The sequence below is a fragment of the Pseudophryne corroboree genome, chromosome 2, assembly GCF_028390025.1.
Source record: "Pseudophryne corroboree isolate aPseCor3 chromosome 2, aPseCor3.hap2, whole genome shotgun sequence".
Classification (NCBI taxonomy): Eukaryota; Metazoa; Chordata; class Amphibia; order Anura; family Myobatrachidae; genus Pseudophryne; species Pseudophryne corroboree.
Window position 1 is genome coordinate 407,019,486 of NC_086445.1, and position 25,623 is coordinate 407,045,108.

The 25,623-nt window shown below is 40.8% G+C and overlaps 1 long non-coding RNA gene across 2 annotated transcripts in view; it reads left to right on the forward strand.

The window, feature by feature from the left end:
• The window catches only part of LOC135050839 (uncharacterized), a 164,901-nt gene extending 140,393 nt beyond the window's left edge, over positions 1–24,508 (forward strand). For both annotated transcript variants that reach the window (XR_010241865.1, XR_010241866.1), the window contains exons 2-3: positions 19,936–20,085; positions 24,166–24,508. This is a non-coding gene — a long non-coding RNA (uncharacterized LOC135050839). The remainder of the gene's footprint in view (positions 1–19,935; positions 20,086–24,165) is intronic.
• Positions 24,509–25,623: the final 1,115 nt, after the last annotated feature.

A 25,623-nucleotide genomic window follows, 5' to 3' on the forward strand; every position in this document is an offset into this window, starting at 1 on the left:
TAACTGCCTTGTAACTAACTGAACCTTTAAAACCATTAAAAATTACAATTATCATCTCCCCTCTCTCCTTTGATACCCCTTATATTTTACCCTAATTTACCACATAGTTGTCAATAAGAGATATTTAATGGAATCAATGTGATCTTTCTATTTACCACATTTATTTTAGTAAAGGCATATATACATTATAAGACTTGTAGGAAGATCTAAGTCTTGCTGCTAGTTTATTCTGGCAGTATAAAGGAAGATTATAAGTACAGTAAATTCCTTTTGAATATTAAGGGAGGATATGGCAATGAAACCTGTATGATATAATGGTATACTGTAGGTAGTGGACCTCTCAGACATTCTACTCTCCTATCTCTTAGCATTGTGTTGCTCTAGTTCAGTGGTTCTCAAACTCAGTTCTCAGGACCCCACACAGTGCATGTTTTGCAGGTAACCCTGCAGGTGCACAGGTGTATTAATTACTCACTGACACATTTTAAAAGGTCCGCAGGTAGAGCTAATTATTTCACTTGTGATTCTGTGAGGAGACCTGCAAAACATGCACTGTGTGGGGTCCTGAGGACCGAGTTTGAGAACCTGTGCTCTACTTAAACACATTCTTATTGCCCTATGGGCCTTATCTATTTTTTGTATAATTAAGACTTTGTTTGGTAATGAAGTTTTGTAACTAGCCAAGGCATACTGTGAAGGCTATAGATAGTTTTGCTTTTAGGCTATTGCCGCTAATAACTTGTCCTATCTGTCTCTAGGTCCGGTTTTTACCGATTAACTTCTTATATTTGTATGTTTTCCTTTAACATTTTTTAATTAAAAGAGAATTGAAAATTAAAAACTACCGTATGTGTAACCTGGAAATAATATTTAAATATTGTACATGTAGAGGATAATATATTATTTGCTTTTTTTTATGCAATATTTGTTAAACAATTATATGTTGATGTGATTTCAACAGTCATAGTATATCAATTACCCTTTGCAATGAAACCATATTTACATTTAAGTTTTGTAAAGTTATATTTAGTAGTGCTCATATAATAAATTACATGTAAAATGGCTAAATTGGGTAGTTATTTCCATAATTCACGATGATGCTTTATTACCGATGCAGTATCAGTAAAAGTTTTACACTATTACAAATAAGCTTGGAACCTGGAATCTTTTAGTAGCCACTTGGATAAACAGAACTGTTCCAAAAATGAATGCTAGTCAATAGTATTTAAACATAAATTACATACAGTATTTTACAAAGCTTGGGCTTTACCATTGTCAAGTTGTTTAAACAAAAAAATTAGCAATTCTATAAAAAATAAAAAATCCCCCCCCCCCCCCCCAAAAAAAAGGTAAAAAGAAACATGCAGGTTTTTACATTTACTGTATGTTGTGCCATGACTGTACCTGAACGAAGTTTGTAGTATTTTTGGTCTAGCCACGGTATGAAACAAGTCTAAAAAAAATCTCAATGCAAACGCATAGGGCTGGACTAGAGTCACAATTACATTTCAGGTGGATGCTTATCTTCAGTCACTAAGCAATGAGATGCACTGATCAGCGGCAGTGTTGTAGACCAACGCACAAAGGCGGCTAAACCAGGCAGTCAGCCGCAGCCCCACTTATTTCCATCTGACTGGAGAAAAGGTTTGAAAAAGAAAAAACATTTTGGGAGTGTGTGCGGGTGTGGGTGGTGTTGGCAGACATCAATCTTGCATCACTGATGTGTGTTTTTGCAGTGCTACTAAATATGTGAATCATCTATTTTAAATTAAACCAATGCGTTACATAATGAATACTATAACATATTATGTGATTATTATAATAATTTTAATTATATCTCAATAATTAAAATCCCTAACTCAACAGCAAGTACATCACATTGCTTTACTCAGAGGGTTAAAGGTATATGCCACACAAGGGTAAAAGGCATTGATATTATGCCATAGTGCTGGTTACTGAACTTTCAATATTTTCTTATCCTTGTGTCACTCATATGAACTGCAGCTTATAGCAGTGATAATCATTTCCTGTGTTTGAAAAGGAGATGAAAGCATTCATGGATGAAAGCAAGTTGGATTTAATCTCCTTCTCTCACATCCAGTGCACTGTACTGATCATTCTCAAAAAAAAAAAAAAAAAAAAAAAAGCTTCTAAAAAAAATAAAACAAGACTTAAGCTCATTTTTGTCATGACAAAACTAGCTCCATAATAATCAGATGGCAATACCTAGAGTACACAATTCTAATATAATTACCAGGAGGAAATATAGAGGGGGTTGCAGGTCTGAGATAAAGGAAAGCCTGTGAATTTTGTATTAATGTCTTAGGCTCTCTTATTTGTGCAAGCAATCAATCTTTTGGGTAGTAGAATAGTAATTCTTTGCGAAAAATGACAAGAGACTGAGGGAGAATGAAAATAATCTGAGTTTCATTCTGCACACAGCGGGTCAACTGTGATTGACAAAGCTCATCACAAAAATAGAGCTCTCAGTATAATCCCAGTAGCCGAGTTCCATTTGTCGCTGTAGCAGTGCTAATGACATGTTTAACAGCTGCTTGTTGAGGCTCCAAATCTGCATTAACCTACAGCGTAAAGACTGAGAAACCAAGTTAAAGAATTGAAATAGAGCCCTAAATATGCTGATAGGATGACTATGGAAATAAGTTTTGTTTTGTTTTTCTTAGTCTGGGTGCTAAAGTTCTAGTTAAAACATAAACACAGGTATGGCTGGAAGTAATAATATGCAGACAACAGAGGTGCAACGTGTAATAGGAAACGGCAAGACTTGACACATAGCTACTAAACAATGGACCTGCCTCTATAATGGCTGTGATAAGATGCAGCATTCTTCTGTAAGACAGGCCCTCATCAATTCCAAATTAAAAACTGGGACACCTATGTGACCTGAATTTTGCTCATGCAGTAAAACCCCCTTTCAGCTTTTTTTTTTACGTCTCAAATAAGATAAAATATCTATAAGAACCCATTCACCTTTTCAGTTGGGTGTTTATTCATTTATATTATTGTAACCACTTGTAATAGCCATAGTAGCTACCTATATAATCGTATGTGTTTATCTACAGTACACAGAAAAATGTCCTGTGTTCTGTACCCTCTTACCGCTCCGAGCCTGTTAGAAATCCTCCTCAGCCTCCCGGCGCTATCATTCTTTCAAAGCAGTTTCCACATCACGTGAACTTTATGCACTAGTCAATGGAGTCAGGAGACAAAGGGATCAAGTGATGCGGAAACTGCTTTGAAAGAATGACAGCGCCGGGCGGCTGAGGAGGATTTCTAACAGGTTCGGAGCAGTAAGAGGGTACAGCACACATGCGGCGGTGTTATTCGTTATCCTCACTGCTGCCTGCAGCCAATGCCGGGCGGTCAGGAAAGGTGAAGGGAGAAGGAGATGGTGGAAGATGTGGGGGGGGGATGTTTGCTCCCTGGTGTCCTTCCTTCGGGAGGGGAGAGGGAGGAGGCGGCTGCGCTGCTCTGGGGAAGAGGAGGCGGAGGGTGGGGGCTTTGTAGCAGTAAGATAGCTATTAGCGCACCACAATGCAGCTCAGCACCGCGTACCATCTTAATACATCCCGCCCTAGAGGTCTAGCTTTAGGTGTTTCTATAGTATATAAAATAGTCATTATTTATCTATATTCTGGTTTTATGATCCCAAGCTCAGGAGTGCTTGGCAGAACCACTGCCAATGCTAATGTCTGCTACAGTAAGATGTGTCAGAGTCTGCCTGCTGACTAAGGAAGTCACCACCCAGCCAGGTAACCAGGCTCTGCGCCCCCCTCACACAAACAGAGCCTGGCCCACCACATACACACAGTCAGTGCCAGAAGAGCAGTGCTGCCAGTCCTATGCGTCACTTTGATTTATATGCAGTATATTGTATATGTTTTCACTGCACGGGGTGTATGTTATATATACTGTGTATGTATGCACTGCAGGGGGTGTATGTTATATATATATATACTGTGTATGTATACACTGCAGGGAGTGATTCAGTATGTATACACTGCAGGGAGTGATTAATCCTGCCCTGCGTGCGCTGTTCACACCATCGGAAGGTGCTACAGCACCATGACCATCACACTCCCTTTGTCTGTTCACAATTTAACCATTCACAAAATAATGATTGGAGGTAATACTCCATATAACAAAAATATTGCACGCCCCAAGGGCGTGCAAGGGTTGAGGGGGTGTAGCCCCTTGCGACGGTGTGAAGAGCACCCGTAGGGCACGATGAAACACCTAGTGTACTAATACACGTCTATGGTTTCCATGAATTCAGGTTGTTAAGGTGTAGTATGGGATCATGGCTATGACTTGAGTAGAACACATTATACGTCAATTAATTAATTCACCAGAGGAGACATTATTAGTGAATTTAAATGGGAACAGAGAATTTTGTACACGGTAAAAGGACTCATGCTGGAGTTTCTGCGTATCCTATTTGGCGGCCAGTAATATAACTATTACTAGTATGCCAAGTCACCTCGATGCACACCAACCCATCGCTCTGTCCAACGCTGCCTCCATCTTTCCACCAAGTTAATACTGTAGGTTCTTGTCCTGTCTATCCCCCCTTTGCTCTAACTTCCCACCCACATCCCAAGTAGTCTGTGTGCAAATCACCAGAGGATTCTGGAGAGCTGCAGAAGTGTGTCTTTACTAGCTGCAATTTTGCTGAACAACAGCTGCAAAGGCACTTCCTGTATAACAAACACTTCCTTATATGATTGTTTTGTGACACCCTCAATCGGTGTCAGATGAGGTGGAGGTGTTGACTCACACACTCCTAGGTGGTGGCACATATTGCACTCATATAAAACACTGTTAGACTGCACCACATAGCTGTTGGGACTGTTGGAAGATTTCTGCACAGTCCCGTCTCTGTCAAACTCAACAGAGTTCTAGATGCGGACGTCTTCCCAGGGAACAATGTTATTAAAAGATGGGATGTTCTATCATGGAGTTCTGCAGAGCATCTTGCATGTTGTTCTCAACTTGTGATCTAAGGTTGGACTTGGTGGTGGGAATGATGGTGCAAATGCACCTGGACTGAATACACTGAGCAGCAGGGAGAGGTCCATCTTTCTAGGTATTTCTCAAGGGCTCTGGAAGCAAAACTGATGGGTTTGTTACGCTGCAGGCAGACAGCACCAAAACCATGCTGTGAAGCATCAGCAGAGATCAAAACAGAAACATGCACATCAACATATTGGAGCTCCAGGCTGGAAGTGAGCATAGCCATCAGATGATTAATAGCAGCAGTCCAACTGATGCTATTCAGCGTTGTTCAAAAGCTGGTGGAGTGGGGCTGTGACTTCACTGTAGTGTGGCACAAATTTTGAAAGGTAGGTCAAATTCAAAAAGTGTTGCAGACTCAACTGCAGGAAGTGAGGGAGTAGGCATGTGTTGGACAGCCTGTGTTTTGGCACGATCCGGCAACATCTGAAGTTAGGAGATGACCAACATACGGGACCTCAGTGACTTGGTAATGACACTTGTTAGGGTTTAACTGTATGTTGATTATACAGATTCTTTGGAGGCCCTTGCGGAGGCTCATGTAATGTTCTTCCATGGTACAACCACTACAGAGGATGTCATCCACAGTAATCTCACAAGCATAGCCCTTGAAGAGATTTATTGCCAATGCATGTAGGGCATTAGCATTAAGGCATAACTGCCCACAGTTGTCATAAACATGATGAGCATAGATAATTCCTTTTCCAATATGATCTGCCAGAATCCTCATTTGGTATTGAGTTTCTCAGCCTTTTGGCTAGAAAAGACCAGGTGTAGATGCTTATGTATGCTGTGCAGCTTAAAGGTGCCCAAAGAAGATGATATGCCATCACCTGGTCCTCTGGCCAAGAGGCCAGCTGTCTGAAGCCTGAGGTGCTACGTGCACCTGGTGCCTCCTGAGCTAGAGGTGCCTTAAAATGTACAGGGGATGCATTGGCACCTATGCACTAATAAGCTACTTTGCATTATGCACTATTTTTCCTTTGCCCCAGTCTTCTGGCCAGGACAAGGATAGTTTTTTTATATCCCCAGACAAAGCACTGGCGCATATTTAGTAATTTATTTATTGCATATTTTTCACATTTTAGCATCACCTTTTTATGTTTTTTGTGAGTGTGTCATTTTTTTTGTGGTTTGGATGTAGACCCTTATGGGCTGCACTCCCCCCCCAAGTCTCTTGAGGTTCTCTCATTCTGGGGAGAGCTGATGAATCCCTTCCCCAAGGGAAAGCTTTGGTCAACACTGCGGAGAAAGGGGAGGCCCCAAGCCTTGTGGCGCAGGAAAGCCTGAAGACTATCACCCCCTAAGGGACCTTTTGGCACTGGGAGTTGGGGATCCAAGGGGTTTCCCATAGTTTCAGCAAAGGAGCACCCAGAGATCCCCTTTTCCATTCACTGGGGCCATTTGCCTCTAAGGGGATGGGAAGAATTGGTGTCCTTCTGCTTTTTGAGAGAGTCCAAAGACCCAAGCCCCCAGCACAGTTTTTGCACTGTACTTTATGAATGGAGCATGCACCTCTGGCTTCAAAAAACAATTGTGGCATCCACAGTGGTAAATATCTTTGCATTTGGCATAGCGGCAATTACTTGTTCCACAATTCTGACTGGAAGATGAGGTCTTATCAAAACTTTGTTCAGATGCACTGGGTGAATGCAGATGATTACCATCTTTTTTTACTGTAGCAATGCCCAATGAGGTCATGTGATTTAACTCTGCTATCACTTTGTCCTTCATAGCCAGAGGTGCGCATCTGGGAGCACATGCTATGGGAGAAACAGTCTTATCTAAATATATGTAATAGGTGACTGGGAGTTACAATGGTATTACAATTGGACAGATCAGCAAAGTATTTTAACTCTAGAACATCATGTTGAATTGCACATAAGCCTAGTTTATGATATCCAGAAAACCTAGGAGCACTTTGAATTTACTGTCCACTATATGAGTTTGCAGTGGGACATTTGTGGATTGCAGCATAGGCACACCCATGGTCTTGATTAACTGTTCATCGTAAGTAATTTGATTCACAGTGTGAGAACAATCAACATTAGTTTTGGAGTTTGCACACTGGAGGAGTTAACGTGACATGACTTCACACTTGGCACAAGTGTCAATTTTTATTTTGATAGCATTATTTCCCCCTGATCTTTTATGGTGGTAACTATGTCAGCCTTTTCAGCCCTCAGTTCAATAGTCTTTCAGTGGAGGCCGATGTCTGGGTTGTTTTCTGGTGTCTACAGTGTAAACAAGGTGTGGTGGGCTGCTGCATCATGCAGTGTAAGGCTGTCCATAATCAATTAGCTTTAGGCTTAGACCTGGAACATGGACCTGCCACCAGCATGCAAAGTGATTTTGTTTGCCACAAGCATTGCAACATTTAATGAAAGCAGGACATTTGTAGCATTCATGGCAAACACCGCAACTCACACAGCATGTTTGTTGCTGCACATATTGCTGGAATTTGCATATATAAGACTCCCTTTTGAACTCCATTGCACTTTTATTGGATTGCTCATGTAGCATGCATACTGTATGTGTAGAGCAATGTTCAGTGTTAATTCCTTCTCATGTACTGTAGCAAATGTGCATGAACAACATTATTATAAGTTCCATCCACAATCCTGTGCCTGATGAGCGCAACTTAACCACATTTCTTTGCTAGTAATTTCAGTCTGGCAGCATATGACTGGATACTCTCAAAGGAGCTCTACACAACAGTGTTAAAAGCATGTCTGCCCGTTATAAAAATTTGCACTTGTAAGCATATCTCATCAAAGTTTTATGTTAGTGTTTCTGTATCTTCATGATCTTCCACTTCCAAATAGACCAATGTGTCTGCTTTGGAAACAAATTCAGCACCAGCTAGGTTGAGTAGTGTATACAGTATGTCTGTACTGTTTTTTATTTGTCTGAGAGCTTGACACAGCAGTATACACTCCATTCCATCTTAAACTTGAGCCATGCATTTGAGTAGGCGTCATCGTGGCCAGTATTCCGGCCACCAGTAATTCATACTGAACCCCATCAGTCATACTGAAAAATGGCTGGAGAGGCAGTTCCTGTTTAACAAACACTTTCTGTATAACACATGGATGGCAATGATGCAACTTTCACCATCCACCTACAACATACATCTACACTTACCCCATCCCTGAGAGACAATCCTCGTCTAAGTCTGTCCCAAATCCCTCGCATGGCTTCCACTGCACGCACATTGAGAGACAGGACAGACTATGAAATTATTATATAGAGTAGTAGTAGTAGTAGTAGTAGTAGTAGTAATAGTAGTAGTAGCAGTTTTCAGGTTGCCACATGCAGTGCTGTACAGACTTTAACAAAGATACAAAACAAGGTAAAGAAAGCAAAACACAATTACATAGATACATATTTAAATAGATAGGCAAAGTTACAAGCTTAGTTTCATCCACCCCCTTAGTAGGCCTAAGGGAGGGTGGAAACAAAAGTAGGGCCACACTAACAAATTCTTTAAGTACATGGTAAAGGGAAGATATACTAGTTTGGGTATTGGGAAGACACAGTGGGATAAAACAGGTTGGAGGAAAGAAGAGATAATTAAGCCAACGTGAACAAGTACATTTTGAGGTAGCATTTGAAGCAATTAAGGTGGAGGAACATCTGATAAAGCAAGGGAGAGCATTTCATAGATTAGGGCAGAGTTTCCTAAACTCCACCATTGCAGTCCAGATTTTAAGGATATCCAGCACAAGAGAAGTCTCAGAAGCAGGAGTGAGAGATGGTAATCAGTAGGAGGACCGTTCAATGGATGAGCGGAGAGGCAGGAGAGAGTGTGGAGGTAAGTTTAAACTGGATTCTAAAGCGGACAGGGAGTCAGTGGACAGATTGCCAGAAAGGGGAGACAGAAACAGAGCAGTATGAAGGAAATATCAATCTATCAGCAGAATTAAGGTGAGGTGACTGAGGGGAAGACCAGAGAGACAAAGGTTACAATAGTCAAGACAAGAAATGATGCAGGTGTGGACAAGGGTTTTGGTAGCATCAAGGGAGACAAAGGATTGAATTCTGGTGATATTCTAGAGATGGAAACAAAAGGAGTAAACATTTTGTTCTATTTTTAAATCCTTTATACTGGTTACTACACAACATGTATGCATGTAGAGTAGTGGTCAATTTTGAATGACATCTCAAAAGCTGTACATTATCTCGTAATGGAATCTTACATACGCATTACATTTCTGTATGTCAGTGTAAGTAGAGTAGGGAAATGAGATAGTAACTCATACACATACTGTACATTAATAACACTGGGCTTCTGTGCATTCACACTGTCATTGGTACAGTATTGTACATATTAGTTGAAAAAAAAGGAAAACAAAGGTTCTTTCATTTAGCACCTGTGAATAAGCACATTCAAGCAGCAAGTTAGCCCTCATCATTATTACAGCCAATCTAATCCATTGTTTCCATTAGAATTGTGTTGTTTTTTTCATGTAGAAATGATGCTGTTCTACAGTACATGATATTCATACTTACTATCACATCTAGCACACGGCTGTGCATTTTCCTATCAATTTAACCTAATTTAATGAATGTATAAAATTGCTTCACTCGTCATTCTCATTTTTTCCCTGTAATGGGAGCAACATTACTTTAAATAACAGATCTCTGGCTGTGATACACTATTTACTTACTTTTAGCATGAGATTAATTAGTAATCAGCCAGAGTTGTGCTTTTTATGCCACCTTTGACCTTGATTGCAATAATGATCCAGCGCTAAATACACAGCTGGCACACTATTATAAGAATTGAAGCTTTAAAAAATACGAATAAATTACCATTTTTTTCCCCTTAGAAAGCCAGACCATTTTGTCATTTTCTTTGCAAAAGAAAAACTCTGGAAACATTGGTCTCTTTGTTGTTCCTTTCTGTAGACAGGCTAAGTAGCATAGTAGTGTACATCTGTGTTATTTTTCTTACAAGTAAAGTACATGCCTTGCAGCAGAATGAGTCTTATTGCCATTATAACCCAATGCATTGCTATAGGATCGTATCAGGCTACAGACTCTAACTAGAAGCAACTTTTCACAAAAATGATTCTCAATGTAATTTGCTTTTATCTGTTACACTGCAGCTTTAGTCCACATTCCCCTAGTTCATTCAAGGGATAAAAAGATTTAGAGCACTTGCATGAATGTACCATCCACACATGTAATATATTCCCCATTCGTTTTAATTTCAGGTGGCGGCTGTTGATACGCTTTCTATAATCTTCAGGACATGAGCATTTCATTCTAGCTTAATGATTAAATACTCACAAAATTAGGTGTTTTTGTTGTTGTTGTTGTTGTTGTTGTTGTTGCTTATTTCAGGTTGGCTGCTATATCATATAGTTTAGTACATAACACTGTACAACTTAGTACTACTGCTAATTTATTAAAGTATCCTACAGTATATAAAAGTAGACATTACTTTAAAGTTATTATTTTTGTTTACATTATTAAATAATCTTAATGAAACATGGTGAACCTGGAATAAAAATGGCGGACAAGGAGTGAGGGCCTGACTCAGCATGAAAACATGACTTTATAGCTCTGCATCTCAAAGACATAAATCTGCAAACATCAGTGCTTCTCCGCTACAGTAACATCATAACAGTGACACAAACCACATAACAGTAGGGGCCACTGATCTGGGCCAATATTTTCCAACCCTACTGTTATCACAGCAATTTTTGCTATTATACGGATTTATGGGCTACAATTAGCACAGAGCATACCTATTGAATCTCCCAGAATGTCAAGGAGACTCCCTGGAGAGTCTAGTAATCTCCTTGAGGCTGGGCCAAGTGGGTGCAACGGTACTCCTTATACTGTAAGCATGTCTCCAATGTCCTAGTGCCAAAGTTAGCTGCTGTGTTCATGCTAGAGCATTCAGTCATGATTATCTCAAATCTAGATTGTGATGCACAGTATTGCAGTAATATGGCTCAGATTGCTATTTAATATAGACATGAAGATATATGTAAAAATTCTGTGCACCCACCTTCAGTGGCGGAACTAGTGAGTGGTGGGCCAAGGCGCAAAAATATAATTCCCTCCCACACCCCAGCCAAAGTTTACAATATGCCACACAGAAGTGGGTGACAGGGAGAGGCAGAGGGTGACAGCATAAGGCAAGGGGAGGCAGAGGGTTACAGCAGAATGCAAGGTGGGGCAGATGGTAACAGGGAGAGGCAGTGGGTTGCAGGGAGAGACAGTAGCATGTACCTTGGTTGGGGCAGGAACATAGCGGCCTTTGCTCTGTCTGTTACAGGTGCCCCATCCCTTGTGCTTTTCTCAGTTTGGCACTCAGTCAGGCAGACTTTGGCAGTGCCGATTACACCGGGTGTGAGCTGCCTTTAGTTCACAGACAGCAGTGAATCCGAAATAATGTACAGCTGTCTGTTAAGTAGAGGTAGTAGGTGGCTGTGATCATCAGTGCTGATCGGTGGCAGGACTGCTCTAGTAGTCTGGAACGCACAAGGCCAGCTCTGCTTACTTATGGTAAGGGCCAGGTCCCTCGGGCAGTGGGGCCCACCCTGCTCTCTGCACTGATCCATTCATCTGACATTGCTTAGAATAGTCTGTGGGGAGCCAGGGGATAATTTATTGCTTGTCTGGGCAGCAGTGGGACTCTTAGTCCTCAGGGGCCCTACTGCAATGCACCTGCTACACCAATGGTTGTTCAGTCTCTGCTCACCTTAACCACATTCTCTCGACATTAGTCTATTCAGACCAGGTAATTATTTTCCCTGAAAATCAGGATTCAGACAACACCAAGCACACAAAAAATGTGATTTTCAATATACTGTATAAAGTGTCCAATTACTTCAATGACACATCCAAAAACTCAGTGCATAAAATGTGCCTATACCTGGATGATATCATTTTGTGAATCTCGAATCAGTTCTTCCCAAATATTTAATAGTGTCCCATTTTAAAAAAGCTTTATCATTTATGCAAATATTTAGATTTACTGAATATTGGGGGTAATTCCAAGTTGATCGCAGCAGTATTTTTGATAGCAACTGGGCAAAACCATGTGCACTGCAGGGGAGGCAGATATAACATGTGCAGAAAGAGTTAGATTTGGGTGGGTTATATTGTTTCTGTGCAGGGTAAATACTGGCTGCTTTATTTTTACACTGCAAATTAGATTGCAGATTGAACACACCCCACCCAAATCTATCTCTCTCTGCACATGTTATATCTGCCTCCCCTGCAGTGCACATGGTTTTGCCCAATTGCTAACAAAAATCCTGCTGCGATCAACTTGGAATTACCCCCATTATCTTGAGCTGTCCATGCCAGCCGTCCACCATTTGCAACTGCAATTAGACTTGATCTCCTCTCTTGCTAAAAGCAAATAGTCTCCTTGATTGGTTATTTTCCAAATTACCCCCACTAGGCACTACACTTACAGTTATTTCTGGGCAAGGAATTGCCAAGGATACACTTTACCATGACACTCTGAATACTGCAACGATCTGCTCAGAGAGGTGACCTGTTCATACCAGACTTTCAGAAATGTTATCAAAGCCTTGGAGAGTGATAAATTGCACGGTGATAAAGTACCAACCAGTCAGCTCCTAACTTCCATGTCACAGGCTGTGTTTGAAAAATGACAGTTAGGAGCTGATTGGTTGGTATTTTATCACCGTGCTAGTTATCACTCTCCAATGCGTGATAAATCTGGACAACTATCTGAAAGTAAAGTTTACTCAGTTTGTATTCTGACCCTATATCAAAACAGGGAGTAAGATGGCATTAGACCTTTTCTCCCTCAAAAATGAAGACATTTTCTTCTTATCCCTATGGACCTAGGACTACCATTGTATGGCTTACTGTACCTTGCTTGTTCCCATGCTGTTAGTTCTACTCTGAAATAATCTTATCTCTCCATGGGGGCAAAACTAGCAGTTCTTTAGTTCCTGGCTGGCAAGTCGTATTAGATATGAGATTTCTAATTTATGGCATACTCAATTGTTTTCTGCTTTTACCAAGAAACAGGAGAAATTTAACATTTCCTCCAAAAAAAAAATTGTACCAATAATAGCAGAACACGTTTCCATAATTCACTTAAATTACCGTAGACAACAGGCCTCCTGAAATATTAAAATCCATTTGCTTTTGCAGATCCTACTTGAAAATCCAAATACCTACATTCCCATGATCACCAAAATCTGAAGTAAGAGTCTGACCTAGCCGAGTTTCTTTGTGAGGAGTAATAGGGAGAAATTAGGGGTAACACAGGCAGCAGTTCAAGATGTGTCAAAAATAAAAGTGAATACAGTACATATGAACTGCTATACAGATGTTATAACATTTCTACTAGATTGCATACTCTCCACACAAATACCTTAGATAGACAAACACCAGGGGGTAAATTCACTAAGGTTCGATTTGGGATTCAATTTTATGAATCAATAAAATGAACTGAAATTGATTCTAATCAAACTGTAAAATCCCTTAAAAAATCCCTCATTTACTAATACTTGATTTTGCATTAAATTTTCAAATTGGATTCGATTTTGGTTGATTTTAAAAAGGGATTTTGTGTTCAGTTTTGGAATTCCTTTCTAAAAACGAACATGAAATCACCTCCCAAATCAAAAGCAAATTCAAACTCAGCTTCCTTATTCCTTTCTATTGGGCCAAATATATCACATGCACACTAATTAAAAGAGAAAAAAATTGGAAACACTTGTGCACAATCTAAAAATCTGAAAGTGACTGTGAAAGGAGTTTGTTGTTTAATTTTAGCTAAACATATGTTTAGTGATTATTTTCGCCCCATACAAAATAAGAACATTACCAAAAAATGTTTTATATGTGAACTGTAGAATATAATTTCGTGTTATTTAATTGTAAAAAATAAAAATACTTACAGCTGAAGTAGTTGGCAATAAGTGTAGCCCTAATCTGCCTTCCACTTTGTGTACTTACATAGGGCCAAGTGGGTCATTCCGACCCATTCGCACGCAGTGGTTCTTCGCTGCGGTGCGAACGGGTTGGAACGGCGGCTGCGCGGTGCCCGCATTGCACATGCGCGTCATTGCCCAGCGACGGCCGTCGCTGGCAATGATGCCAGGACCGATGAAAGCGATCGCAGGCGCGATCGCAAGAAGATTGACAGCGGTAAGGAGGATCGGGGCGTCTACTCACTGTTTCCCGGGCGTGGTAAGGCAAACGCAGGTGTGTCCAGGCGTTTGGAGGGCGGATGTCTGACGTCACAGCTGGGACCTTCATCGCTGGATCCGTCGCACTGGGTAAGTAGCTGCAGGGCTGGTCTTGTTTTGCAGGAAACTTTTTTAGCATAGCAGGGCTGCACAAGCGATCGCAGCCCTGCTATGCTAAAATACACTCCCCCATAGGCGGCGCCAAGTGGAACGCACGAGCAGCAAAATGTTGCTACGTGCGATCAACTCAGAATGACCCCCTAATTCAGACCTGATCGAAATTTGTTAGCAGATGGGCAAAACCATGTGCACTGCAGGGGGGGGGGGGGGAGGGGGGCAGATAAAACATGTGGAGAGAGAGTTAGATTTGGGTGGGGTTTGTTCAAACTGAAATCTAAATTGCAGTGTAATAATAAAGCAGCCAGTATTTACCCTGCACAGAAACAATATAACCCACCAAAATCTAACTCTCTCTGCACATATCTGCCCCCTCTGCAGTGCACATGATTTTGCACATGTGCTAACAAATATGCTGCTACGATCAGGTCTGAATTAGGCCCATAGGGGGTAATTCTGAGTTGATCGCAGCAGGAACTTTGTTAGCAGTTGGGCAAAACCATGTGCACTGCAGGGGAGGCAGATATAACATGTGCAGAGAGAGATAGATTTGGGTGTGGTGAGTTAAATCTGCAATCTAAATTGCAGTGTAAAAGTAAAGCAGCCAGTATTTACCCTGCACAGAAACAAAATAACCCACCCAAATCTAACTCTCTCTGCAAATGTTATATCTGCCCCCCTGCAGTGCACATGGTTTTGCCCAACTGCTAAAAAATTTCCTGCTGCGATCAACTTGGAATTACCCCCATACAGTAGTTAGTTGTTGGTAACAAAACCTCTGTCTGCCTACCAATAGGATGGTGTAGAAGCTCAAATCTCCAGTCTCTTATTATTCTATTCATTTGGGGATTTGAAGTTTAATTTTGAGTTAGATTTGCGTTCAATTTGCAAATCGAATGTTGTTAGTGAATGAAGAGATCCTATATTTGAGTATGGTAAAACATCTATATTTTGCAGAAATTCGATTTGACATTCAGGTTTGCCTTTAGTAAATCTCCAAAGTCAGAAGTGAATGGAAATTGAATGCCATGTGCCTCAAAACTGATAATTGACCATTAGTAAATATACCCCCACATAGGTACACACCAATAACAGTAAAAAATTATTAATATGGCAGAAAAACTAATGCAACTGCTCCTATTATAATGAAACCGCTAATCCCCACCCAAAAACAAATGTAACGTAAAAAATAAATTAAGTTCCTAGTATCTGCTGGACATATGGTATGCGGTCAGTATACCGCCCGTCGGGATCCCGGCGTTCAGGATGCGTGTAAATGCCGACGCCAGGATTCACAACAGAAGCCCAGTATTCCCCCTTGTGGACCACCACCTGAGGAGGAATAGGATAGTGTGTCAAGTGCAGAGGGCCCACAAGGGGTCTTGCTGCGCTCACTGACGGGATTCTGGCTGTCGGGATTCCATTGTCAGTCTCCTGACTGACGATGGGATTCCGATCTCTGGAATCCCATACAGAATCTGGACATATAGTCTACATAACAAATATTAATAGTATTTACCAACTAAAAAAGTAGTACATTAATGTATATATAAAAAGGCATAGCAAAAACCATGTTACAAAGGCATTCCACAGCACTAATTACAGATCCCAAACATTCATTATATTCAGTTTTTCAATTAATGTTGTTTACTGATCATTTTTAAGAGAGCAACTGAGTGCCCTGTAAAAAAGAAATGTACAAGTTTTCTGAATACTGCATTCACTAAACAAACAGAATGTATCCCTAGATCTTACATAATTTCCCACCACTTAAATAGATACCATAGGTATAAATCCACATACTACTGTACCTCCATCACTGTATCAATGATAGTATGAAACTGATACGAAGAAGGCAGATGCACCAGGACACAGTCACAGTAGAGCTGGTCTGTTTTTACATGTCTAGTAAAACCTCAGAAGAAAAACTTCTGGTATGTAAGAAAGAGTAAACCACTGTCCCTCTAACACATACTTCCTAAGGGGTGGAATAAAAGGAAGGGCCTAATAATTGTAAGCACAGGGGGGTGAAAATGAGCAGGAGGGGAGGGCGGGAGGGACCAGGAACCAGACAAATGTCTGGGCTGGCCACCAATATTCCACAGCTGGCCCCACTTAATACCAGGTCACTACAGTACATTCACATAGAAATATATAAAGCAGGTCCCCTTTGCTGTTGGGCCCACTGGGAACACTGTTGGTGAGGCCTATAGACAATCTGGCACTGATTGTATTGAGAAGAAAAGAGTGCTCATTGATCCAGCTATGATGCCCTCTCTGCCAGAGCTTTTTGTGCCTGCTCCTGAAATTAGTGTCCGGGATGTTTTACACCATTTAAATCTGGGAAGAAAATATTATGACTCTTTTAGCTGCTCAAGGTCTGTGCTTATATTGGGCCTTATTCAGACTTGATCACAGCAGTAAATTTGTTAGCAGTTGGGCAAAACCATGGTGGTCATTCCGAGTTGATTACAGCCAGCAACTTTTTGCTGCTGCTGCGATCAACTAGTACACGCCTATAGGGGAGTGTATTTTAGCTTAGCAGGGCTGCGATCGCTTGTGCAGCCCTGCTAAGCTAAAAAATATTTCAGGCAAAACTAGACTAGGCCTGGACATACTTACCCTGTGCGATGGATCCAGTGATGATGGGCCCGGCTTTGACGTCACTCCTCCGCCCTCTGTTCTGCTGGACGCGGCTGCGTTATACTCACCACTCCCTGAAAACGGCTCCAAATGGTCCGGATCCGCCCTAGCACGCCTCCGTCCTGTCAATATACTTTGCGGTCCGTCCTGCGACCGCTTTCTTCTTTAGACGCGACGTAACCCGGCGACCTCTGTCACCGGGGAAACGTCGCGCACAGCGGCCGCCGCGCATGTGCTTTCCGCACCCGTTTGCACCGCAGCGATTAACCGCTCCAAGCGAACGGGTCGGAATGACCCCCCATGTGCACTGCAGGAGAGGCAATATAAAGTGCAGAGAGAGTTAGATTTGGGTGGGGTGTGTTCAAACAGAAATCTAAATTGCAGTGTAAAAATAAAGCAGCCAGTATTTACCTTGCACAGAAACAAAATAACCCACCCAAATCTAACTCTCTGCAAATGTTATATCTGCCACACCTGCACTGCACATGGTTTTGCCCAACTGCTAACAAATTTGCTGCTGCAATCAACTCTGAATAACCCCCACTGCATCTTTTGTGGCCAGAATATTTCTTACTCACTGTGTTATTTATTTTCTATCAATGCAAATGTAATACTGTAAAACAATGAACTGACCTAGTGAAATGTATCTCTAATTGTATTGTGCACTTTCTTATGTTTACACACATATTAAATTTGTGTATGCTATTACTACTTCTAATTCTACACCATAATTATATGTACAGTATATATATAAGTGTTGTGATGTATGAGTTGTTTTCCGTTTTTATTTATTGGCTTCTATATACTGCGAAAACTTACTGTAACTCATTCTGCTGAATCCATAAAAAAGAGTGCAAGTGCACTTCAAAATACGGGTACAAGTTTTAAAACAATTCTACCAACAATAAAAAAACAGAAAGTTGCAATGTATAAATAAATTGATGGACAAGTCTTAGGGGCCTATTTACTAAGCAAGAAATCATGCACAAATTGTGTCCACTCGATTAAAGCAAATATTAGAATCTGAAGAAAAAGAAATGTATATTGATAGTGGCGCTCTCCAGTAACCATGTTAAATGTCACCCATGTATAAGAGTCATAACATGAAAGTTGATTCACCGTGTAATGAAGAAACAGGGAATCCTTTTGCCTTCTTGTCACATAAAACCAAGTGGTCACAATAAAATCATTCCTTTTTCAGGGAACTCAGTGGTAAGTCCAGCTTAGAATCTACGGAACAGAAAATATAAGCACCTCCTAATCCTTTAGCAAGGATAATTAATGGAGGTACTTATAATGCAAAATATAGTGTAGCAAGCCTTTTTAAAAGGGGGGCACATTTATTGGGTACAAAATGCACGTACAAGAAAACAAATTTAAAATGGCATATCAATCTCCATAAAGCACATCACCATCGTTGGAATCTATCCAGGGGATTCAAATGGCGTCAGATGTCCAGTGAAAAAGTGAATGAGCTCCGGATGCCCACCACCACAACCATGCAGAATTCACCCTGTAGCAGATCGATGAGAGCAGGAGTCCAAGTAAAATACAGCCACGCTTAACGCGTTTCGGACGGGATCCGTCATTCGTCAGAATGCTTCGTCAGCATGCTTCTGACGAAGGACGGATCACTATATTTTGTATTATAAGTACCTCCATTAATTATCCTTGCTAAAGGATTAGGAGGTGCTTATATTTTCTGTTCCGTAGATTCTAAGCTGGACTTACCACTGAGTTCCCTGAAAAAGGAATGATTTTATTGTGACCACTTGGTTTTATGTGACAAGAAGGCAAAAGGATTCCCTGTTTCTTCATTACACGGTGAATCAACTTTCATGTTATGACTCTTATACATGGGTGACATTTAACATGGTTACTGGAGAGCGCCACTATCAATATACATTTCTTTTTCTTCTGTTTATCCTATAGTGTGTTTTTGGATGCACACTTGTGTATATTGTGTAGCTGCACTTCTGTTTTTATTGCGCACTGTATTTTGAAAACTTTTTTCCCAACAAATATTAGAATCTAACAAACTTACCACTCAGTACATCATCCCCACAGAAAATTTTGGAGACATAACTTCAGTAATTTACCAAGCTTCAAATTACTTTGGATTTTTGATCTTTGTATACTGTGCTTATGTGGCTCCAGATTGGGTGTGCATGTTAAGCCATGTCCAGCAGTTAGGCCATATTAAGCCATGTCCAGCAGTTAAGCCATGTCCAAACCCAGTGTTAAAGCTATTCCTTTAATGAGGCACAGTGTTGGCAGTCATAAAATAAATTAAAGAGATACTGTACCGGGATACAAAAATAGGAAGGCCATATAGATGGAGATAAGATGACAAAGACTGTTGGATATACAGAACATCACTGTAGCCTACTGTATATGGACTGGCTATTAGATTATGTATAATACTATATGACTTATATACACTGGCCGTTGGTCTGTATGCAGTATCAAAATACAGTAGGGCAGGAAAGAAGCATTCAATGTCTACTGCTAGGTTGCAGCCTCTGTATCTTCATGGGCAGGTCTGGCAGCTGTACTCATACAGCACAGGGAGGTTTTGTTCTGTTAATGAGAATGGAATTGACACTAGCACTGAAGATTTAGAAGATAAGAGCTACCTCCCCCTAATGTATTTTAACGCTCCTTCTACATTTTTAAGTTTTTACGGTCAGGATCTTCAATAATATGACCTATACTGCAGGGATGGCCAAGTTGTTAGCAAAAAATATTATATGGATGACCATATCCTTCACTTTGCCAGGGATCCCAGGACCCCTAGTTATGGCCTAGCTTGTCCTCATATGTCACCAAACTGCTCTGTGCTACTTCTGTTATTCAAGTTAAACATATGCTACACTAATAAAGAATACACACTACATTGTACTTTCCTGAAGTTACTGTATGTTACAATTTGTATTTCTTCCAGACTTGATGCAGTACCTAGAGATCTAGGAAGGGATCCTAGGGGTGACAACATTGTTCAAGGCTATAATTTCACAACGACGGCTGGGGTCACGATAATGCAAAGTAAATGGGATAAAGGAAAGTTGTCTGTACTATGGAGAGCTACAATACTGTAAGTATTGCCTCTGAAAGATGCCACTCTCTTTAGTACTTTACAATAATCCAATAATATGCAGGGTACACTACACATAGTTTTTTTTCTTTTTGAATGTGTTACGTTCCTGGTGCTCAGAACAAGAGAGATGTTGTGTAGTAAATCCAGAGCACCAGAACGTGACGCTGAAATAAGGTGTGTTATGGAAATAGCCCCTAGCAACCTACCTCCATTGTTTCACCCGTGTGGTCAGTTCACACCTGCGTGACTATGGTTTCTTGGGCCCACGGTAGCCGCGTTTGAAGGGCGGATTAGGTCTGCCCAACTCCGATGCCCCCAGGTCTTAGAGTGAGACAAGGCGTGAACCGAGACAGGATAATAACAAGGGGACCTCTAACTAAAGCAAACAGAAGGCTAGGGGCTACTAACAACCCTAAAACTAAATATATGTGCGGCACGCTGCCAAAGGAAAAGAACAACAAAAGATACCACTGTCCACACCCCACACGGCACCGTCGTGTACCGGGGAGGATAGTGAAAAGCAGAAACCTCCGCAAAAACACCAGTGCAAAACAAACGCAAGGACTAAGCGGCCTAGGCCGCAACACACGGCAGAAGCCGCTACTCACGAAACCGGGAGAGAACCCCAATAAGCGAGAACCCCCAGATGACTGCAACAGGTTCACTTGGACTGGAAGGATTCCCAGGACCGCATTCAGAACTCCAGGACTCAGGAGCTCAGGGAGCAGGATCGACCAGATTCAGCAGACTAGGAACAAACTTTGCAAGGCAGGAACAGCATACAGGAAGCTATCACCGGCGAGGCTGCAGTGTGCTGGCTCCCATAAAAAGGTCCTGCTGGCCAATGACATGAGGGCCAGCAAGACCAGCCCCCAGACCCTAATTAATAGTTGCCGTGCAGCTGCCCTGCTGCACGAACAACTAATCCAGTTTATCTGGCAACGGGGAACGCGGTCCGCCAATGGCGTCCCCGTTGCCATGGACCCGGCGGCTGTGGACGCCCAGTGTCCTAGCGTTGCCAGGGACCCGGCGGCTACAGTACGCACGGCGTCCTGGCATTGCTAGGCGCCGGGCGGGCAGCGAGGGAGGTGCGGCGGCCGTGAGCGTCACTCGGAAGCAGACCGAGCGGCACCGCGGACCGCGGCACCTAACAGATTGTAGCTTATATAATAAAGTACATTATGATCTGTTTTTGTGTGGAGCCCGAAGTGTGATGGCCTATGTACTGTGATCTATTAATTACGTGGTAAAGTGATGGAGGATATTCTATAGATTTGCTGACAATAGTATCACTTCCATCACAGACCACAGCATCTAGGTAATTACCTGATCCATAAGAAAAAGTTAATCATCGTTTTATCCTAAGAGGTGACTTTAACACAGTAGCTGACCCTTTTGTTGTTACATTTCCAATTCCATCCAATCTGGCATCACATTACTGGAGACACATCTTCCACTTCAATTCTACACATTCCCTGGTTGATCCCTGGAGGTTGCTTCATATTACTAATAGATCTTATACATTTCATTCGGGGGTTCATGGGTCCCTTTCCCGTATTGACAATATCTTTATCTCTGACACACTCCTTCAACATGATGGCCACAGAGCTTGGTGATATTATTGTATCTGATCATGCCCCAGTATCAGTGTCGTTAGCTATTCAATTAATAAATATATTAGATTTTGGCGCTTTCCATCTTATCTTTTTCATTATGAATAATTCCAAAAGTATCTTAAATTAAAATGGACTGCTTTCCCAGATGATAATTTGGAACATTGGGACAACACTGTCTTGTTTTGGGAAACTTTGTTTTGAGGGGGGCAGATTTTATTTTACATGGCCGAACGAAACAAAGAGGTTGGGATTAAACATGAAGAGTTGCAGAGCTCCATGCATAGTGCTTAACAAACTGAATTTGTAACCCCACTGACAACACTCATGTAGCCTATATCTTATCTCGCTAATTATTGGACAGTTTTCTTCTGCCTCAAGCCCAATTGAAATTGGATTACACTAAACAAAAATATTTTCGAAGAGGAATTAAAATGGGCACTCTATTGGCTAATATGACTAAGGTATTCAAACAACGTAACCATGTTACGACCCTCTATGATCCTCAATATGTGACTCTCTTGACTAAAACCTCTGACATAGGTCAAGTATTTTAAAATTATTTTAACCTTCTTTATCAGGCCACTCCCCCAAACCCTGCTTTAATGGCTAAACTACTTGAAGAAGCAAATCTTCCATGTCTTACCCCAGCCCAAAGAGACATTTTAGAAGCTGAAATTACAGAAGACAAGATCACACACACACACACCATATCAGCCCTTCATTCCAATAAATTCCCAGGGCCGCTGAATATTATAAATTGCTAAGACATGATATAATTCCTGCTCTACAAGAGCATTTTCAACATATACAGAGGGAGACTCCATACTTTCCCAATTTTAATCGAGCCTTTACTACACTTATCCCTAAACAAACATCTGACATTACCCTCATCTTATCGTCTAATTACCTTGATCAACGTTAATTATAAGTAGATGACAAAGATATTGGCAGATCATCTGCAGTCTTTCCTTGCTCCTATTCTTACAGATCATCAACTGGGCTTTGTCAGAGGTACTCAGTTAAGGGCATTTGCACCACGATTGCCGCAGTCAGTCCTCAGACTGATACCTCTAATCTCCTCTTAAGTCTTGATGTATCTAAAGCATTCAATATGATTTCATGGACATACAGTACCTCTATGTCATATTGACCAGGAGAGGGTTTGGCTCTCGCATTATAAACATAGTTAAATTCTTCTAATCCCACCGCCACTTTGTTGATCAATGGATCCACTGGTGCTAAACTCACCATGTCCATGGGAACAAGATAGGACTGTCCTTTATTACCCTTGCTTTTTAATTTGACTCTAGATCCCATGCTTTGGGTCCTACAGAATTGGTCATTATTTCATGGAATTCATATTGGAAAAGAGGTTGTTAAGATTGCAGCCTTTGCAGATAATATCCTCTTAGACATATCAGACCAAAGGAGAACCCTTGGACCTCTGATGGGAATCAGGTTAGTTTCGGGCTTCACCATGAATTTTGAAAAATCTGCTTTTTTAGATGGAGCCAACTTGACCACTTTTCTTCATTTACAATACAGCAAAGTTCCTATATGGGTGCAATCTAAACCGTTATTAATGTCCACTCATAGACGTTTCGATATCCTCCAAAATAAGCTTTCATTAAATTCATTTGTATCTCTCTTTCTCCCCATAATACATAACCCTGACTTTCAAAATAAAGAGACAAGATATCCTTTTACTCTGTGTTCTGAAATGGGCCTTACCTCTGTTTGGCAAGTTACTGACCCCTTGACTAGGAGACCTCTACTCTTCTCACAAGTAATCACTAAATATCCAGCTCTTAGATATTTTCCTTTCACTTATTTTCAAACTCAACAATATGTGATGACTTTTTCTAGTAAATTATCACCAGCTGACTGAGATAACCCCCTGGATAAATTACTGCTCCAAGAGTCATAAAGCCACATCCACCCATTATCTATTTTTAAACACTCCATTAAAATATGACTTGATAACAACTGGACTTGCTCAAAAGATAGACCAATTTCCCGTCCTTAACTCTACAGACACTGTTACCAACACTAGATACCTGTAATTCAATTAGAATGATAACTGCAGCTTTATATGCTGAACTTTTCCTTAACATATTCCATAAAATATACAGTATCTCTCTCCCCACCGTAGATACTTAATTGGAGTAGCAGAGGATCACTCCTGTCCCAGATGCAGATCCAAAAGGGCAGACTTATTACATTGTCTATGGGTGATACGATGATTTTGGACACATATATGGAGATATGCCATTTGGTATCTTACTTACCAGTGACACATGAATGGGCTATATTCAGCATCTTACCTAGGAACACTTGTGTGGCAAAGGGAGTATGCAAATTATTATTGTTTATTTCAACAATAGCGAAAAAATGCATTTTACAAATGTGGATACAACTAGTTGTCCCACCATTTTGTAGAAAAGCTATTTTATGTTTTTAGGATGGATTGGCTAGATGCCTCACTGAAAAAAGAAAAATTCACAGAGTACTTCTTTGAAACATGGCAGAGTTATAGTGCCACTTTATCCCCACAACTTAAGGACCAACTATGGAAACTGTTTCCGGGTTACACTGTGGCATGAAACACGAATCTACAATCAGGATCCCCCGATAGCTGTTGATTCTAACTCCTCTGGATGACTGCGATTCATAGGCCCAGGTCTTCTCATAAAATACATGATATTGACATAGTTTAAACTTCGCATGGTTTTTAATATATACTATTAATATATCACATAATACCACTGTCATGCATGTCAAATTTGTTTTTGATATGTAATACATGTAATACCATTGTCAAATATGTAAATATTGTTTTACATACATGCTTCAATAAAGACAAATTGTTTAAAGATTTAGAAAATGTCATGTCTCCATACTTTTCCTCCTCTTCATCATAAATTTTCACTTGTTTTCTTTCTGATCAGTAAAATATTATTCCATGCATAATCAAATACCATTAGTTAGACCTTAACAATAATAATATAAGACAGGAGACATGAGTGACATGGAATACTGTTCTCCTAAAAGACAAATTGTCCACATCAGAGGTGGCAGAGGTAGTATTCATCTCTCAGGAGAACCAAGAGTCTAATTCTTGTTTGTAGGCAAATGCAATTGCAATTGCCTCGACAAAGACCCGTTGAGGATAGAAACGCATCGGCAGCTACAGGTGACCTTGGTCACTATCCGTACACAGCAGGGAGCAACAAACGGGGGAGAGCCTAGAAGTTTGGAGGCGTCTGCAGTGCTTGGAGGGTCGTGATCTAAGGATGGCTAGCGGTGTATGAGTAACATCTACGGTAGAGCAAATCCCGGAGTAGGAAGCTCCGCAATAACAACGGCGTCCTGAGGATCTGGTGAGCTCCACTGAGTACATTTAGAACCAAACATATGTACCGCTTCTCTTGCCGGAATTGCCCTATGCCTGATTGAAAGACTGTTTTAATAGATGTTCGAAATAAAAAGGACCGTTTTGTTTTTATCTATACTGATGTGGTATAGTGGTGTTTCTGCATGTGAGGAAACCGGACAGTATATTTGAATTTCTGTGAGACTTGGAATTGGTATATTAGAAACAGCACAAACAAAGCAAAGATACCTTCTCAAGCGCTCCCAGTGTACTGCAGCTGTAATTTCAAAATGCTGATCAGCCCATCAGCTGTAGAACATATGCAAATGAGAAAAACTTTTGAAATCTCCACAGCGCTGTCACTCCAAAAAAAAATTCAATTCTTATTCCTTTTATAAATGTTAATTAATTAATTAATTAAAACTTGCACCAAAATTCTTCAGTCAGATCCATAAAAGTCCCAAGGAAACTTGATAAAAATCACCAACTTTTATTTAAAACACACACTATTGTCTGAACACGGAGCAAAATCCAGACACATTTGAC